The sequence below is a fragment of the Sinocyclocheilus rhinocerous genome, unplaced genomic scaffold (assembly GCF_001515625.1).
Source record: "Sinocyclocheilus rhinocerous isolate Xijiao unplaced genomic scaffold, SAMN03320098_v1.1 scaffold50, whole genome shotgun sequence".
Lineage (NCBI taxonomy): Eukaryota > Metazoa > Chordata > Actinopteri > Cypriniformes > Cyprinidae > Sinocyclocheilus > Sinocyclocheilus rhinocerous.
Window position 1 is genome coordinate 1745031 of NW_015641057.1, and position 6825 is coordinate 1751855.

General features: G+C 34.3%; 1 protein-coding gene across 5 annotated transcripts in view; it reads left to right on the forward strand.

Annotated features, from left to right (window-relative positions):
* The window catches only part of LOC107754483 (testican-1-like), a 216949-nt gene that overhangs the window by 177624 nt on the left and 32500 nt on the right, over positions 1-6825 (forward strand). The gene's annotated exons all lie outside the window — the stretch shown is intronic.

Here is a 6825-nt window from a genome sequence, read left to right on the forward strand (position 1 = left end):
TTTTTTTGTCAAATTGTCCTTCAACCTTGTACTGGCGCTTTAAGCTCAAGCTGCTGAGCAGCACAGCAAAAAATAGACTCGACGCCAAAACCGCTGCCGAGCTGCTGCAGCGTCCGGTGTAAAAGCACTCATTCGTTAACATGCATACCGGGAAAAAAAATGCGCACTGCTGCAGCGTGCGGTGTATCAGGCGTCTTTCGTTAACATTCACGCCGATTTCGTTAACATTCACGCCGGTTTTACAATACACACACGCTGCCGTGTGCAGCTCTGCTATGCTCTTTCACACGCGGTCATATCCGTGTCTCAGAGCGGCTCACAGTAAATGCTGCTGCTCCACGCGAGTTCAGACCATTACACCAATATCGTGGCATTAAAATGTAATGTTGTACAACACTTAAATGCTGTATTATTATTATTTTTTCGTGTACAACCGACGAACTTAACATAGGCTGAAAGTAACAAGCTAACGTTAATTGTGGGGCTGCTGCTCGGTATAATAGTTTTCAAGAACATTATGTAAATTGGTAAACTATTTAGCCTAGGCTACTAAAACGAACACAAACTTAACATGAACTGTTAAAAATTATAGCAATTTATGCAAAAAAATTGATGGAAAGCTGGCAGCCTGCACGTTTCTTACCTTGACCAACTTCTTCCATATGCATCAATTTTCTGTTCTGATCTCAACAAGTCTGGGCAAACTAGCCTATTGAGTAGGCACCCATCAGAGGCCGCATTTTTATGATGTCATCATGTAGACTTCTTACAAAGTATTTTACAGTATTTTAAAACTACAAAAATACAAAACACTAAAGTATTTTGATACAAAATATGAAGCCATTTTCATCAACCCTATGCCCATAGACAGCAAGGATACCTGTAGCTACCACGATCAAGGCTCAGAAACATAGTAAGGACATCGTTAAAATAATCCATGTGACATCAGTGGTTCAACCGTAATTTTACGAAGCTACGAGAATACTTTTTGTTCGCAAAGAAAACAAGAATAACGACTTTATTCAACAATTTGTCTCGTCCGCGTCACCCTTTAGCGCCATTTTGGAGAATATCACATACGTAAACAACATATGCTTTTCTGTGTCAGCAGCACTGTACGCGGATACATTGTCTACGCCTTGATCTGAACGTAAACAACGTATCCGCGTACATACGTTGTTTACGTATGTGATTCTCTCCAAAATGGCGCTATAGGGTGACGCGGATCAGACGAATTGTTGAATAAAGTCATTATTTTAGTTTTCTTTGCGCACAAAAAGTATTCTCGTAGCTTAAATTATAAACTATAATAAAATTACAGTTGAACCACTGATGTCACATGGATTACTTCATCAATGTCCTTGCTACGTTTCTGAGCCTTCATCGTGTTAGGATCCTTGCTGTATATGGGAGGGTCTTAGAGCTCTCAGAATTCATCAAAAATATCTTAATTTGTGTTCCGAAGACGAACAAAGGTCTTACAGGTTTGGAACGACATGAGGGTGAGTAATTAATGATAGGATTTTCATTTTTGGGTGAACTATCCCTTTGAATATTTTTTCTTTTTGCTGTGAGTTTTTAATTTTGATTTTTTTCTCTCTCTTTTTTTTTAGAATGACTTAATTCAATCATAAAATGTAATTTTACATTTTTATTATTTAATTAAATTTACTAAATTATTAATTTTTCCATTAATTAAATTTAAATATACATAAATCAAGATACTTGAGATGCAAAATGATGTTGAATGTTGCCAAATAGGGTTAGAATTTTTAGAATTTATTTGAATTTAAGTTTATATTTCTGACATCATTGGAAAATATTTTTCACACTCAACTCTGATAAATCACTTAATTCTAACTTAAGATATTTGATAATTATTTTTAGATAAGTGTACTGTATTGTGTGATTGTGTATACACACACCTATAGTCTAAAAATGGGGTTCACAAGCTAATAAATAATAGAATAAAAAAGAATTAAATCATAAAAATGTGATGAGTTTATATGTAAAACGTGTCAGAACAATTATAAGACACGTTCTCTGTTTAATTAAGAGCAGCTGTGATTGTGGAAAGGCAGGATTTTGCCTCTTTTTGTGTTTGACATTTTGACACAAGGCAGAAACTGATTTTCTTCCTCAGTATTTATGTCTTGTTTTTCAGGACAAATACTGTATCTAAACATAATATCTTAAATCAGATTTGTTGTTGTTGTTGTTAAGCATAAACACACTTAATTAGGATAATTTTTCTTAAAGAAAACATCTTTGTGTTGTTTGTCATTGCAAATCTCAAGTAAATATATCTTGATTTAAGAATTATACAATATTTGTACTGGAAAACAAGATAAAACTATTAAGAAAGAACTGCACATTTTGGTACTGAACTCATGAGAATTTGCATTACTGTATTTTACACATTCATGCATAATGCAATGTCTGAAATCCCTCACTAATTCACTAAACAGCAGATGCTTCATAGTTTAATATATAGCGAAAGAATGTATAGAGTCATTACTGAACACTTTTTGTGAGGTTACATATTGGTCACACTCTGAATGAAGGGAAAATAACTTTGAAATCCGATCAGACGCTCAGACCACATCGGATCAGATGTTAATTGAATATGAAATGACCTGTGAATGTGGCTTGGATGGGGTTTGTGAAAGTTGCATTTGGTGAGTTTTTGCTGTTTAGACCACAGAAAAATAAACGCAATTGAGTTGGACACACCAAAACATTTTTGCTCTGTCTGAACAAACCGTAAGAGACACATGAAAAAGCCTAGAGAAAGAAAAACACTCAGATGCAAGACGTTTTTTATAGTGTGTGTGTCTGTGTGTCTTTCCTGAGGGGAAAGAGAATAGTGAATTTAGAGTTTTGGGAACAACACTGGACATCACAAAGACAAGCTCTCGGGAGAAATAAACACAGAAAGATGTTTGTTAATGTGAATTTCAGATGTTTTATTATTCATGGGAAAGAAACATCTCCAATGAGATCTGTTTAATACTTAACTTCCAGATTAAATGGAGATTCAGTCTCCTGTGTCTCAGATGTTTCCCCTGAGAAAAAGGCCACAATCATACACGTGTCTCCTACAGAGTTTTGCAAGAATCTCAGCAATGTCTCAATCAAAAGTCTCAGAATAAACTCACATTTCTCATCAAATGATTGATGAGCTGCACTTCACATTCATTTTATCAACTAGTGACAAATTTTGGTCTCTTACATGAACCAAACTTCACTAAACATCACAATAAGCTTTGTGCTTTGATATGAAACAAAAGCTCAGCTTTCAAGTTCTGTGAATTTTTTCACAAAATACAAAAAATAAAATAAAATAAATAAATGCAGTTTTGACGCTCTTTAATGTGGCTTGACAGATCACTGTAGACGTGAACGATCATCTCTACGTCTTTACCACTAGTTACAGCACCAAATAAACATTTGGTCAGAATGTGTTGAAAAAACAGAACAACTTACTGAATTTACTATGAAATCTGTTTCAACCGCTGAAAGATATAAATAAAACAACTTGTAATGTCATGTAACATCATATTTACCTCAGAAATATTCCACAGAGGAGCATTTTGATAAATATATGCACTATTACATATTCATTATATTTTTACTTAATCTGTTAATGATTTCAATTACAGCCACTGTATAAATGTTTATATTTCAACAACAAATTTGAATATAAATAGAATATTAAACCTGCTATTTAAATGTTAATTATCAGTTTTTGAGTGTTAATTGTTATATCTAAATAATTAGCAATAACTATAGCAATAAATCAGAAAAAAATATCTGCTTTAGTTTTTTTTTTCCTGTACCTGATACATATCCAAATGAATCAATATTGAGTCAAATTGAGATTGGAATCAAATCAAATCAAGAGCTTGTAAATCAAATTGAATTGTGAAATCTCTGTCAATATTCTTAATATTTGCATGAAACATAACAGAGTTGAAACATAATACATTAATAAATATAAAAAACGCCTTATCTGCAATTTGTATGTTTTTTTAGTGTTAATTATTGTATGTAAAAAATCATAAGCAGGTTTAGATGAGAAAATTGACATTAAAAAACGCCTTATCTGCAATTATGTTTTTTTTTGTGTTAATTATTGTATGTAAAAAATCATAAGCAGGTTTAGATGAGAAAATTGACATGTATTTAATATATTTCCAAATTAATTAATATTGAATCGAGATAAGAACCAAATTGAATCAAGAGCTTGTGAATCAAAATAAAGTTGAATTATGAAATCTGTCAGTACTCTTGATACTTACATTAAACTTATCTGAGGATTGAAACATAATAGCATATATAATTGCATATATCATTAAAAAAACTGCCTAATGTGCAATTTAAATGTTACTCATGTCAAAATAAATAGAAATAAATAAAAAAAAACACCTTAGTTGAGAGAGATTTTTTCCTAAGAAAAACTGACATGTACCTGATACATTTGCAAATTAATTGATATTGAATCGAAAAGAGTTTATGAATCTGAATCAAACTGAATCAAGAAATTGTAAATCAGAATCAAAATTATTCAAGAACTTGTGAATCAGAATCAAATTGAATCAAGAGCTTATGAATCAGAATCAAAATGAATCAAGAACTAATGAATCAGAATCAAATTGAATCTAGAACTAGTGAATCAGAATCAAATTGAATCAAGAGCTTGTGAATTGCATTCAAATTGTGAATATTGTGTCAATATCCAGCCCTAGTTTCCTCACATATCCTGAGTGCTGAATGAGCAACTCTGACCAGTGAAGTTTTCCTCCTGAAGTGTTTTGATGCCATCAGTCTGTTATTTTAAGGGTTTGTTGTGCTGTAATTCAGATTCATGACCTCTAGCCTGTTTGCACTTATTTCCCAAAGGCTTCCCCACACAGCACAGTCTCTCTCTGTGGGTTCTGCTGCAAGATGTGAGCAGAGATGAGGGTTCGGTCTGATAGAATCGTTATGATGTCTGTATTTTAATGACTTCAGATCACTGACATGATCTTTAATTGGAAAAGTGCTGCATACATCAGGAAGCAATTACCAACGAAAGAGAGAACGTGTAATTTGAAAGTCCATTTTTCTTTCATTTCCTCTCGTCTTTATTGTCTCACGGCCTCTTCTCTTTCTCTTTATTTGACCTGTTCATCTTTTGTTATTTTATCTCTGACTTTCATCTCACACTCTTTTATGTGTCTCTGTTCGGTATTCAGATGAAGCGGTTATTCATCAGTGTTTGCATTGAGAAAATCTCGTTCTTCTCAGTGTCCGTCCATTATCTGCTCTTCTGTTTTCATCCGTGTGATTCTCGCTGGAGCTGCATCGTAGTTTAGAAAGACGGGTGACAGAGGGCAGGACTAGGGCCATAACATTTCTGCAATGAGGAAAACGTGGACAGAATCACAGAATACAGTTCATGAAAATGAAATTCACTGTATAACGCAGAATTTTAGATGAATAAATCAAAAGTAGGACTGTACACTTTATCAAACTGTGATGTGGACAAGTGTCTGTGAATATTAAACAAAAGACTGCTATTGAAATTAACTTGAAGAAATTATTACAGATACAGTGCCCTCCATAAGTATTGGAACAGTAAAGACAAAATTGCTCTGTTTGCTGTGGAGTCAAGAAATCTGTAAATATGATTAAAAGATGAAACTACAAATTGTCACATTTTATTACTGGATGATTCAACACATACATGTTTTACCAACTAAGAAGATCAGCACTTTTAGAGTTTCATCCCCCTATCTGATGGGAGCATAAGTATTGCCTCACAGGTCTTTCTAAGTGATCAGCTGTGTCCTGTTGCATTAATTGTTCAGATATTAAAAGCAGGAAATGTGTCATATCAGTTATATCCATTGCTTCTGCATTCTGAGTCTTGCATTCAATGATGACACACACAAACCAGGATAAAGACGAGGGAGCTGACTTTGAGAGAAAAGCAAGCAATTTGGATGCTAAAAGAGCATAAGTATTGCCTCACAGGTCTTTCTAAGTGATCAGCTGTGTCCTGTTGCATTAATTGTTCAGATATTAAAAGCAGGAAATGTGTCATATCAGTTATATCCATTGCTTCTGCATTCTGAGTCTTGCATTCAATGATGACACACACAAACCAGTATAAAGACGAGGGAGCTGACTTTGAGAGAAAAGCAAGCAATTTGGATGCTAAAAGAAAAGAGGAAGTCAATTAAAAACATAGAGCATGGAGATATCAAGAGTTAGGAAACCACCGACGACATCAGCAACCAACAATGACCTGATCGGCTGAGAAAAACAACAGTAGTTGATGACAGACAAATCATAAAAGCTGTGAAAAAGAACCCCAAAATATGTGTCTGTAAAATCACCAACAACCTCTAGAAACCTGGGGTGATGCTCTGACAATCTACTGTCCGCAGGAGACTTCGACACAGAATTGCAGAGGCTACACAGCAAGATGCAAACCTCTGACAAGCACCAAAAATAGAAAAGCAGGATTAGAGTTTGTAAAAGCCAGTAGAGTTTTATGGACAGATGAGACAAAGATTAACCTTTAGTGACCCAAAACACACTACCAGTTCAGTCAAGGAGTTTATCAGGGCAAAGAAATGTAAAGTATTAGATTGCCCAAATCAATCTCCAGATTTAAATCAAATTGAACATTAATTTCACCAGCTGAAGAGGAGACTAAAGGCAGAAACTCCCCAAAACAAGCAACAGATGGAATTGGCTGCATTAAAGGCTGGGAAAAGCATTTCAAAGGACGAAACCAAGAGACTGGTGATGTCTATGGGTCGCAGACTCATTGCT